We start from the raw sequence: 12,777 nt of genomic DNA, 5'->3' as shown, positions 1-12,777 counted from the left end.
AATGCAAATACTGTAATCATTTTTCATAGAAACTAAATACAGGCCTGGCCCTAAGGTAACTGTTGCATGCTGCTCCACCATGTGTCCATGGCTTGGTTCCTAGATAGAACAAGGAAAACTGCAGTGACATGTACAATGATTCAGGCAAAGTGTATTCAATTGATTGCGGTTAAAAACAACACCTTAAAATTAAATCACGGGCAGCCATTCGGAGCGCAGGGAGGGACCAAGCAAGCACGGAAAAAGCGCGCGCCTGCCTCCTGCACCGCTGTGCCGCTGCCGGAAGAGAGCAGCGGAACCCAGGCAGGAGCGTGGAAAGCGCGCTGGACCGCCGGGATGCTAAAAAAATGTACCGGGGAGAGTGCCTGCCTGCCTTTGCCTTTGGGCTGGCTGGCTTGGGACTGGCTGGCTACGTTGACTGAGGGTTGGCTGGTTGCTTTTGGGCTGGCTGGCTGGCCGACTGAGGGCTGGCTGGCTTGGGACTGGCTAGCTGGCTTGGGGTGGATTGTCTGGTTGCCTTTGGGTTGGCTTGGGAGTGGCTGGGTTGACTGGGGGCTGGCTGGCTGGCTGGCTTGGCACTGGCTGGGGATTTGGGAGCTGGCTGGCTGCACCTAGACGTGCCTACCATTAGATGTGCCCACCACTAGATGTGCCCTGTACCCTGTCCCAGCCTACTACTAGACTACCAAAGGGGGAACAAGGTACAAAGCACACCATTTGGTTCAGAATTTTTTTTCTTAATTTTTCCTCCTCTAGAGGTGGGTACGTCTTATGGTTAGGTGCGTCTTATGGAGCGAAAAATACGGTAAGTTATAGTAGCCAAAGATCACTTAGCTCAGGGGTAGGCAATTCTGGTCTTCGAGAACCGGAGCCAGGACAGGTTTTCAGGATATCCACAATGAATATGTATGAGATGGACTTGCATGCACTGCCTCCTTGAGATGCAAATCTATCTCATGCATATTGATTGTGGATATCCTGAAAACCTGACCTGGCTCTGGCTCTTGAGGACTGGAATTGCCTACCCCTGATCTAGCCCAATATCCTGTTTTCACAGTGGCCAATTCAGGTCACAAGTACCTGGCAGAAACCCATCATATGTGATGATTTTACGGTGGCCAAACAGGTAGAAAAGACGACAGCGAAAGCTAGAAAATAGCACACAGGATGACTCTCCGAAGTTGCCGGAGCTGTGATCAGTGGCAGGGGAAGCCCCGAATAGCTAAGCAATCGCTGATTAGCAGTTTGGGGGGAATCCTGCCAGGTCAGCTTTTCGAGGCTTCCCGTGCCGGCTCAGCTGATTGCAGATCCAGAGCCATGATCAGATGAGCTCCCAGGTAACTGAATATGGCCAATACTTGGATAATAGCGTGGGATATCTCTGTACCTGAATTTTCAGCACCTCTCTCTGGATAGTGACTGGTGCTAAAAATCCAATTATATCTTTAAAAGCCCCAGCTGACATTTAGGGAATCAAATGAAAGCAGAGTTTAACTATCACGGGGGTGGGGTTTTTGGCCAGGTTGTTTCTCCTTTCTCTTTTTAATGCCAGTTTAATCACAATTGTGGAATCCTAATATTATGAGCCTTCATTTGACAATACTTGGGGACATGGAAAAATACTCTGGTGGTTAGAGCAGCAGGGTGAGAATCGGGGAAGTCAGTGTTCATAGATCCAGGAAAAAATGAAGACCGATAAAGACCATAGGCCTATTCAGTCCGCCCATCCATCCATAGTATCTACTATTTTTTTCTTGCCTTTAAAGATCTATACTTCTCCCAAGCGTTTATGAAGTCAGATACAGGCTTCACTCCCCCCGCCTTCATTTGGATTTGGAGGCCATGCCACATCTCCAACAACCTTTTCTGTGAAAAAAAAAAGTATTTTACTCTGTTTATTCCTGAGTCTGTCCCATTGGAGTTATTCTGGACAACACTTTCCCCCTCTTTTACTAAGGTGTGCTAATCAAATTAGTGCCCGCTAACGCATCCATAGACTAACATGCGTGCGTTGGTAGTTAGTGCGTGTTAACTCGATTAGAGCACGCTAATCAGTTGGCGCACCTTAGTAAAAGAGGGCCTTTGTCTTTTCACTCTCATATATCTAAAGTGGTATTTTCATCTTTCATAGCTCTTCGCCACCTGCGTTCTATTTGGCCTCTTGTTAATAGGAAATCTCTGTGTATTCTTTTACATTCTTTAGTTTTCTCTAAATGTGACTATTGTAACTCTCTTTTTATTGGTGTTCTGCATTATCAACTCCGTCTTCTCCAGCTCGTTGAAAATACTGTACTTCAACTTTTGTATCATTGTTCCAAGTTTGACCACATTATCCCTCTTTATAAGTCAGAACATATACTCCCAATACATTATATAATTCCTTATAAATTTAATATCCTCTCTTGCCCGATCCAGTCCTCAGGTCTTTCTTTATTCTTATCCAGCTTTCTTGTTCCTTATTCTCCTCAAAGGACACTTCATTCAACTGAGAAACACCTTCTAATTATTCCCTCTTTCAGACATATATTTCTAGACATTCATAGCACTTCTTGGTTTTCTGTTTATGGCATCTACTCTATGGAGCTTACTTCCATTCTACCTTAGGACCGAACAATCCTTCAAAAATCGTAACTCTCAATTAAAAGCCTATCTCTATAATTTGCCATTTGGATCCACAACATCATGAACCTTATAGCTTGTTTTCTTTGGCGTAGAATTTCTCTTTCTTTTTCCTGTTTCCCTTTTGTGTTTTCCCTTCAATAAATATTATAATCACACAAGACCTTCCACTCCTTTCGTATTATTTTGGTTATGTTGTATTCTTTGTTTTTGTACTTGTTTTTATTGGGGGAGGGGGTTAATTTTTATTATGCCACTTCCCTTCCCTTGATTTTATTCTGTTTATATTTCGTGGTATATCAAATAAATTGAACTTGAACTACCATCCTATGCCTCCTCATTCCAGAGTTTCCTTTCATTTATAAGACTTGCCTCCTCTGCATTTATGCCATGGGAGATATTTAACCCCCCCCCCCCCCTTTTGCAAAGCTGCATTAGGCTTTTGTAGTGCCGGCCGCAGTGGTATTAGCTCCAACAGTCATAGCATCTATTTATTTACTTATATACCACCTGGAGCAGGGGTCCCCAATATGTCGATCACGATCGACAGGTTGCTCCCTCAGGCGACCCCAGTCGATCGCAGAGTGGGTTCCCTTCTTCCCTTCTCTTTTTTCCCCTCCTGACTGGCCTGCTCCTGAATTCTGCTGCTGCTGCCGCCGCTGCTCAACATTTTAAAAAAAACCGGCTTGGAGAACTTATGCTCCAGGGGCTAACGTGTGCTTGTATCGGCTTCCCTTCTTTTCCCTCTGAAACCGGAAGTTATGTCGGGTGGGGGGGAGAAGGGAAGCTGGCACGCACATGTTAGAGCCCCGTTCGTGGGCTAAAGCGGGAGACAGGTCAGTGAAGCTTGCGATTTGCTCTTCTTGCTGCCAGGTCCTGCCTACTTTCTGTTTCCTCAAAGGCAGGACCCGGCAGCATTTCTCCCAATAGGTCGATCTTGGGCCGATCAGCCTTCCTCTCCCCGACGTCAATTCTGCCGTTGGAGAGGAAGTTCTGGCCGGCAGAATTGAAGTCAGGGAGAGGAATGCTGGTGGGCCCGAAGCAGGCGGCGGGCGGCTTTGGGGGCCTGTTATCCGATGGTAGCGGCAGTGGCAGTGGCTTGGGGGAGGGCAGGGAGGGAGAAAGAGGGCAGGCAGGGAGACAGAAGGAAAGAAGAGAAACATAAAAAAAGAAAGGGGGCATGAAGAGAGAAAGAAAGAGAGGGCAGGGAGAGAGGAAGAAAACGTTGGGGGGGGAATGAGGTCAGGAGGAGAGGAAGCATACAGGCTAAAAGAAGGGAAGAAAGATGGGATGCACAGTCAGAAAAAGAAAGTGCAACCAGAGACTCATGAAATCACCAGACAAGGTAGGAAAAATGATTTTATTTTAAATTTAGTGATCAAAATGTATCTGAATTTATATCTGCTGTCTATATTTTACACTATGGTCCCCTTTTACTAAACCGCAATAGAGTTTTTTAGCGCAGAGAAGCCTATGAGCGTCGAGAGCAGCGCTGGGCATTCAGCGCAGCTCCCTGCGCTAAAAACTGCTATTATGGTTTAGTAAAAAGGGAGGGGGTATTTGTCTGTTTTTGTATGGTTGTTAGTGAGGTGACGGTGCATAAAGTCATCTGCTTTGACCTCTTTGAAAAACCCTGGAATAGTAATGATAATTAACAAATCTATGCGTACAGTTTGCTTTGTGTTTTTTTTTAATTTTATTGTTGGTAGATCATTTTGACTTGGTCATTTTAAAAGTAGCTCGCAAGCCCAAAAAGTGTGGGCACCCCTGACCTGGAGTCTCAGCGGTTTCCAAGATAACATGCATAAAAATAGCACGTACATTTTGTATCTTTGCTCTGTAATTGGGTTGGGGATGATTGTGCCCTATTTGTTCGCTGTGATGCTACTGTTTTAACTGGGACTTTTCCATCTGCTTTGTATTTCTGATTAGTATTTGGTGGACTGTCCTATGTTTCTTGTTGGTTTTCTTATTATCAATAAAATAAAAACTGTTTAACTGCAAAAATAGCACATACACAACGTTGTACAGTAATTCAAAGTAACTCAAGAAGTGGAACCTAAAAACTCCTTGGTATCATCCTTCACTATCGTTACAGTTAGATGTAAAACAAAATCCTAGGGAGGAATTCACAGATATGCATCGACAAAAAGCTTTGAGCTCCTTTTACGAAGCCACGGTAGCGGCTTTAACGCACGCGACTTTTAATCACGCGCTACCCCCGCGCTAGTCGGAAAACTACCGCCTGCTCAAGAGGAGGCGGTAGCAGCTAGCGCGGCCGGCGGTTTAGCGTTAAACCGCTGTTGCGCCTTCGTAAAAGGAGCCCTTTGTTTTAAGCAATCTCTTAAAGCCAAAACGATCCGGACATAGGGCTCCTTTTACTAAGCTGCGATAGCGTTTTTAGCGTGCGCTAAATCCGCGCTACGCGGCTAGAACTAACGCCAGCTCAATGCGCCAGCTAAGCGCGCACTAAAACCGCTGTCGCAGCTTAGTAATTTATTCTATAGAGAAATACCCATGCATGAAAACATTTTTAGTCGTATGGCCACATACCTTACGTTCGTAGCCGATTAAGATATCAATCGCATACTACCATCCGATCTCAAAGCTCGGGATGGTCTAGAGACCTCCCAAAGATCCTGAAACAAATTAGGCACAGAATAGTACACAGACTGATGCACCAAAGACAAAACCTATGAGCGTCTAATACCCCACGGTTGGCGCTAAAAAAGCCTAACCCGGCTTTGTAAAAAGGGGGGGAGGGGGAAGTAAATGTCTCTATCATATCTTCCCTCTCCTACCTTTCTTCCAAAATATATTGAGATCTTTATGTCTTCCTCCATTTGCTTTATGATGAAAATACTGACCATTTTAGAAGCTGCCTTCTGAACCAACTCCATCCTATTTTATATTTTTTTAAGGTATGGTCTCCAGAACTGCACACAGAGACACTATCACCTCCTTTTTCTTGCAGGCTATTCCTCTGCCTGTACACCTAGGGCTTCTTATACTAGGCTGTGCTAGCGTTTTTAGCACAGGCTAAATCGCCACGCGCGCTAGACACTAACGCCTCCATTGAGCTGGTGTTAATTTTTCTGCGTAGCGCGGGCGTTATCGCGCGCTAAAAACGCTACCGCAGCTTAGTAAAAGGAGCCTCTAGGGTTACCAGATTTTGCTTTAGTAAAATCCGGACCCCCTAGACCTGCCCAGTTCCACCCGTCCCCGCCCCATTATGCCCCAGTCCTGCCTCCCAATCCCACCCAGCCATGCCCCTTGATGCCCTCCTGCCCGACGCAATTTCGAGGAAGCTGGGTTTTGAAAAGTGCTGGGTTTTGAAAAGTCGTCTGGACCTCTGGATGTGTGTCCTCACAAAGGAGGCCATGTCTGGAGAAATCCGTACATCTGGTAACCCTATATACACCCAAATATCCTGTTGCCTTCTCTACATGTTTGGCCACCTGATCACCCCCAAATACTTCATCCCCTATACTGCACTGCGCCCTCAGCCCAAATTCATGGCCCTGCATTTTTTAGCATTAACCCCCCCTCCTATACAAAGCCGCGCTAGCATTTTTAGCACTGGCAGTGGCGGAAACAGCTCAAACGCTCATAGAGCGGCGTTTGCAAAATGCACACTGGTTACCTATCTCACATAGAATAATATTTAAAATTGCATTGTTAACATTCAAAATTCAGCAAACTAATACTCCATTATTCTTACATCGATATTTAATACCATATTCCCCAGCTAGATCTCTAAGATCAACAGATCAGCATTTACTGACCATTCCGTCATTGAAAGTAATAGGCACTAGAAGAACTACAATCTTTTCTATCTTGGGACCCCAGCTTTGGAACAAGCTACCAATCTGTTTACGCGCTGAAAGCTCTTTAGATAATTTAAAAGCAAACTAAAAAGCTACCTATTCAAGGATGCATATGAGTCTTAGATTAGATAATTTTCTTTTTAGAACAAGTCTTATCTAAAAATTTCTAATAACCCTTCAGATGCTGTCCTTCCCTAAATGTTTTTCTAAATCCTTTTTTTTTTTTTTAAACAACTGTAATTTATCCCTCCCTTCCTTATGTATCACTAATTAATTATGGATATGATTGTATGTTCATTGTTTCAAATGGTTTTATTTGTCCCCTCAATTTATTATTGTATATTTGATACTGCGTTCATATCAAAATTTCAATAAACTTGAAACTTGTAAAGGAGGGGGTAAATTTTAGCTGCCAAATCAGAGACTATTCTTCAAGCTATGCTAAATTCCTCCTCACGTGAACTTGCAAAGTGCTACGAACTGTGCTTGCGAACGCCCAAAAAGAAGCACCAAAAGTGAGACGAAGCGACGCCGACGCGTTCGCACGCACAGTTCGTAACACTTTGCAAGTTCACACGCACAATTTGCGGTACATTGCAAGTTTATAACTGTCCCCTGAGGAAGGCGATGGTATCGCCGAAACTTGGATCCTAGTCGGGACTGTGTCTTTTGGAACTTTACTTGTTATAAAACTTTGATACAAACTGCAAATAAGGGATTTGTGACCATAGGTTGGGTTTGACATCTCCAGTGCCTCTCTTTGTTGGTAGAGCATTCCAGAGAACAGGGGCTGTGCAGGAAAAGATGGTGTTTCGAGTATAGAAAAGTTCTTTGATTGGGGGAACAGTCAGCAGATTCTGATCGGTGGATTTCAGAGCCCGAGAGGATGCATAAGGGGTGAGATATTTGTCTAGGAAAGCTGGGGAACGAGTGAAGACAAGTTGGTCGGTGGGAAACTGGTAACCGGTGCGCTTCACAGAGTGGCGGCGTGACATGGTCATATTTTTTCCGCTTTGTAGATAAGTTTAATGGCGGTGTTTTGGATCAGTTATTATTGCCTGCTAATACCTTATACATTATCTGCTACAACAGTGTTCTTCAACCACCGGTCCATGGACCAGTGCCGGTCCACAGAAATTTCCTGCCGGTCCACAGGGCCAGCACGTGCATCAGGCCCAAAACAGTGTTCTTCAACCGCCGGTCCACGGCGCGATCGATGCGGTGTTATCTTCGAGCCAGCTCCCTCTTCCTAACTGATTCAGTGCACAAAGCCACGGGCAGTGGCTCCTACTGGCATCCTGCGCCTGAACCGGAAGCCTTCTCTCTGATGTTGCAACGTCAGAGGGAAGGCTTCCAGATGAGGCACGGGACGTGCAAGGTGCAATTAGTACTATTATGGGGGCGGGGTCTGGGGTGGAGATTGGGTAGAGATGGGCGGGGTCTGGCCCACGACTTAGCCCAGTGTTCTTCAACTGCCGGTCCCTGGACCGATGCCGGTCCACAGAATAATTTTTATTTCTGCCGGTCCATAGGTGTAAAAAGGTTGAAAAACACTGTGCTACAAGATCTTTCAGAGCCTGTATCGCTGGGCATCTTTGGACTAGAGAGAAGAAAGCATGTTCGTCCATTTCTTTTTCGGTTTCTGCCCCCCTCCCCTAGCCTCACAACATTCTCTGACCCACCTGTGCCCCTCCTACCCCTACCAAAACCATCACTACCTGCTTTCCTGTTTCCAGTCCCTACCCAAGGCTAACTTCACAAAGCATTCTGCTACCCCCAGGCTATGAGCTTTCTTCCCCCCCTCTCTGCTGTCCTAACCCATTCCCTTCCTTGTTTATCCAGTCTGCCACTATTGTCTTTTACTGATTGCAGAGGCTTTGTGGTAGGATCCCTACAACAGCCCCTTCTGCCCATTTCTCTTTTTATTGTTTGTAAATATCTTCTTTATAAGGAATTAAGGTGGCTCCATGTCATAGGGGGTGAGTCTATCCAGTCCTGTCTTTTATCAGGCTCAGCCTTACTCATCTGATCTGGCAGACTTAATTGAACTAATTTCATTTCCTGTGGCCAGGATGGATAGAGAAGAGTGATCTGGCAATTAAAATCACTAGAGAGGTCCTGGGATGTCACGTCTAGACTCTGTGATCTTAGGCAAGTCAGTTTGTCTATTTGCATCTTTGGGACATGTTTAAAAACAAGGCTTTTCCAGTCAAAACATTGCTCAAAAGATCTACAGAAATGTGAGCAGGGATAATACTTCAATAGTGAAAACCCATAAAACAACTGAGTAGAGAACTAATTGTTTTTTTTATTTTAACTGAGAGTTTCTAGTGCACATGCATTATTGGCTTTGTGCACTGGTTAGCTCGGCTTTAGCGCACAATTTTATGGTTGCACAATGTAAAAGTGGAAGCCCGAGAGTGCGTCTCAATGGGCAGAATTTAATACGGGGCTGGAGGGCTCATTAATCGCCCTTTGGGACTACGGGAGGCAGGCTAGGGCAAGAATAGTTTAGGGGAGCGGATTTTGTCTTCCCGCCTTGGTCGGTCAGAACTGAATCTGATTGGCCAAGGCATGGAAGGTTTGAGTGGTGGGGGGTATATAAGTCGGGACCTTTTGGGGTTAGGGGTTCCTGATTCCTGGAGGGCAACTTTTCCCTCCCTCCCTTCTGTGGGTGGTTTGGTTGGCGCTGGAGTTGAAGGATGTCGCAGTGGCGGTGGCCCGAGCTACCAAGAGTTTTTGGGGTGGGCTCATCCGGCAATGAGCCGTAAGAGGACGTTTGCTCAGGGGAGCAAGCGTCAGGGAACGGAATGTCAAGGGGCATGGAGGTCATGCCACCCCCAGGCTCTAGCTGAGGATGGCGGGGAATTGGGGAATTTAGTGTATAAAGACTGTTTTATATGGTAGCTCGGGTGTTATAATGTTTTGTTTAATTGCTGTTGTTTATTCCAATAAACAGTGCTGCAGCCTATATTTTCCAATAAGCTTGTGTACGGTATTTTGTAAAATGGAGTGGGGCTAATAAGGGTGGGGGAGGGTGTTTGGTGGGGACAGGTGATGGGGCCCTTCCAGCTCCAGATGTTAATAAGTATTGCACATGAGCTAACCATGAACAAGGTCTTTGTAAGCTATTAGCTATTCAGCACAGGAAGCTGAGTTCAATGCTGGGGCTTTAATGCAAAATCTGAGGAGGTGTAAAATATTAGATTATAGGTTCCCAACCTTTTTTGAATCAGAGCCCAGCTTTTTCAGTGATACTTCCCTTCAGCGTCTGATTCCCTTTCTCTCCCTTCCTCCACTTCCCTTCAGCGCCACTCAACCTCTTCCCCTCATCGGGCCACCTTTCTCCCTTCCCCTCACCTTCGCGGGCGCTCTTCATAGTTTTCTCTTTCTGAGGTGTCCATACGCGGTAATGTTTTCACCAAGTTCTGTGCAACTGCCCTAAAGCTTCTCCTCTGACGTACTTCCTGTTTCCACCTGGGCGGCTTGTGTCAGAGGAGAAGCTTTGAGGCAGTGCTGCCATCAGTGACCATTGGTTTCGCCAATTGCTCAAGGGGGCGGTGGCTGGTCCTCAAAGCCCCCTCAATATGACTTGGACACAAAATGCCCCCCTTAGACTTCTTAGCGCCCACCAGTGGGCGGTAGACCCCCGTTGGGAACCGCTGTGTTAGATGGTTCTTTTGCAGTAAATATTAATGAAGATTTCATGTCTATTTCTACTCTTTCTTGCAATCATAGCCAGGTAGCTGATTTAGGATGGGCCCAAGAGCAAATTGGGTGGGTTAAAAATTTCGTCTCCCCCCTCTCAAAAAAAGCAAACCCAAATTTAATTTCTGCTCTGTACCTCCCAAAATAAATGGCATACTGTACTGGCGGAGATCCCTGAGCCCCATCAACCAAAGATCTCCTCCCCGCCACAGAGTTTACATGTTGGAAGACCGCTGGCACTGTACTGGAACCACTGTGGCCAGCTACCAGCCTCCGTTCGTGTATGTGTTCTCACAAGCATGAAAGCTGAGCATGCTAAGCATTCATGATGGAGGGAGCAGCCACCCAACATGTATACTCTTTAGCAGAGAAGAGGTCTGAGGCTGACGGTGCTTGGAAATCCCCCCCAGCCACACTAAGATGAAAATTTGGGCAGGCCTGAGCACAAACTGGATGTGCTCTGCCCCCCCCCTCTTTAAATGTACCTCCTTTCCTCTGTCGCCTCTCCTCTTCTCCACGCCCCGACGTACCTCTTTAAATGTTCAAAGACGTGACCAGTGTCTTTCACTTGCTACTCTCACCGGCCTTGGCTCCCATCTGATGTCACATCCTAGTCACGGGACCAGCACGTGGCATCGGAAGGGAGCCAAGACCAGCACAAGCAGCAGGTGGAAGATATTGCTCACACCAGTGAACATTTGAAGAGATATGGGGGGGAGGGGGGTACTCAAATTGCGAAGAGTGTGGGTGCTCAAACAGCGGGGAAGAGTGAGGGGGACACACGGCGATGCCAGGCGCTGCTGCCCCAGGTGCCAACCTTCCTCACTACGCCACTGGCCTTGGCCCACCCGGTCCCACCTGTGACTATGCCACTGGAGGATGGTGCGTTAGAACAAAGCAATGTGCCCGAGTGTGGGTAGACCTGGATCATTGCACGGATCTGCACACCAAAATTGTATTGGTGGCTGAGTTGCATGTACGCACATCTGCCGGAATGCTAATCTAAAGTCCAAACTATTGAAACTTACTCCATCATATATGTATATGGATGAGATACTAATTGTCTCAGCTGATTGATCGGTTTTCTTAAATGCTCAGAGATGTGAAACTCTAATGGGGAGCTGCTGCTTCCCCTCGAGGAGTTCACCTTCCAGTCAAAGCGTTATAAATATTTTAATCAATCTCTGAGGCAAAATAATATGATCCCTTTTTATTCTTTTTTATCTTCTTACTCAAATGAAGTTATAAAAAGTCAGATGACAAAAACTCATTAATCAGATGCAGATCTTGACTTCACTTTGGTGTGTTCCGGGGTCTCAACGTGGCCCCATTTTGATATCTACTTCAGGAGATCCAAATAGAGACGTCCACCTCTCTCTTCCAATCGATGATGATGTAATGCAGTCATAACTGTGTTTCTGATTGGAATTCTAATCTATGCATAAATATTAGTATTGCAAAACTTTTATGAACAGAATATTATTCCAGCTCATGCACAGTTGTGTGAGGATTCAAATCTGGGCTCCAATTGGTGCACAAGATGTAGCTGCCACTAGTGCAGACCCGTGGGCCCATGCACCTGGTGCACTATACTATGTTAGCGCACACTTGTTGCATAGAGCTAATTTGCATATTATTTGGTTACCACATTAGGAAGCAAAACCTTAACATTACTCTTGCATGAGGAAGCCGTGTGCTAAATGTTACTGCATGACTCTAATTCAATGTTTCTGCCTCAGACCCTTAGTGGGTAGATTTCTTTTATACTGCAAGGAAATTGCTATTACTTTTGCAGGAGTGAAAAAAACGTGGCACTGTCATGGTATTTGGCACAGTGGTGAGTGTGTAGCTGTGACTTGTTCCTTGTAAAACACAGCAACATTGGATGATTTGGAGTGGAAAAATAACCTATAGTCAGAGCAGCAGGTTAAGAAACAGGAAAATGAGGGTTCAGATCCTACTGACACGCCTTGTGATGTTGGACAAGTCCCTTAAACCACCATTGTGTCAAGAATAGGGTTACCATATTTGTGAAGACAAAAAAGAGAACACCCACCTACACTCCACCCATTTCCTTGGTCCCCCTTCCCATCCTCTGTCCCCTTTTAGTCATTCTCTCTCTCTCTCCTTCCAACCCTCTTCTCCTATGGGTACTTCTTTCTTTTGTTCTTTCTCTCCTTCCAGTTCCCAACCCCTTCCCCCGCAGATGCTCCTCTCCTGCTGTTTCTGCCTCTCCCCTCCCCTCCAACACTATCCTACTCCATGCTCTTTTCTCTAGCTCTCTCTCCTTTCTATAATGCTTCTCCAGTCCTCTCTCCCTCCATGCTGTTTCTCCAGCTCCCCCACCTCTCTTCATGCTGTTTCTCCAGCTACCGTCCTTTCTTCCATGCTGTTTCTCCAGCCTCCTTCCCTCCCTCCCTTCATGCTCTTACTTCAGTCCCCTCCCTCCTCCGACGCTGCTTCCCATCACAACCTCTCTCTAGCTCCCGACTCCCCCACCTACCTCTTCCCGAGGCCCAACCGCTGTAATTGAATCTTCAGGCAGCCGACAGCAGCAATGAGGTAAGCCTGCTGCCACTGGCCTGTCCTGGAAGCCGCCTCTGCAAATTCTGCCTACGTGGGA

General features: G+C 46.1%; 1 protein-coding gene across 1 annotated transcript in view; it reads left to right on the top strand.

Annotated features, from left to right (window-relative positions):
• The window catches only part of HNF1B (HNF1 homeobox B), a 194,423-nt gene that overhangs the window by 149,430 nt on the left and 32,216 nt on the right, over positions 1–12,777 (top strand). The window lies entirely within an intron of this gene.

The sequence above is a fragment of the Geotrypetes seraphini genome, chromosome 15 (assembly GCF_902459505.1).
Source record: "Geotrypetes seraphini chromosome 15, aGeoSer1.1, whole genome shotgun sequence".
NCBI classification, from domain to species: Eukaryota; Metazoa; Chordata; class Amphibia; order Gymnophiona; family Dermophiidae; genus Geotrypetes; species Geotrypetes seraphini.
This window is presented reverse-complemented; position numbering and strand designations above follow the sequence as displayed.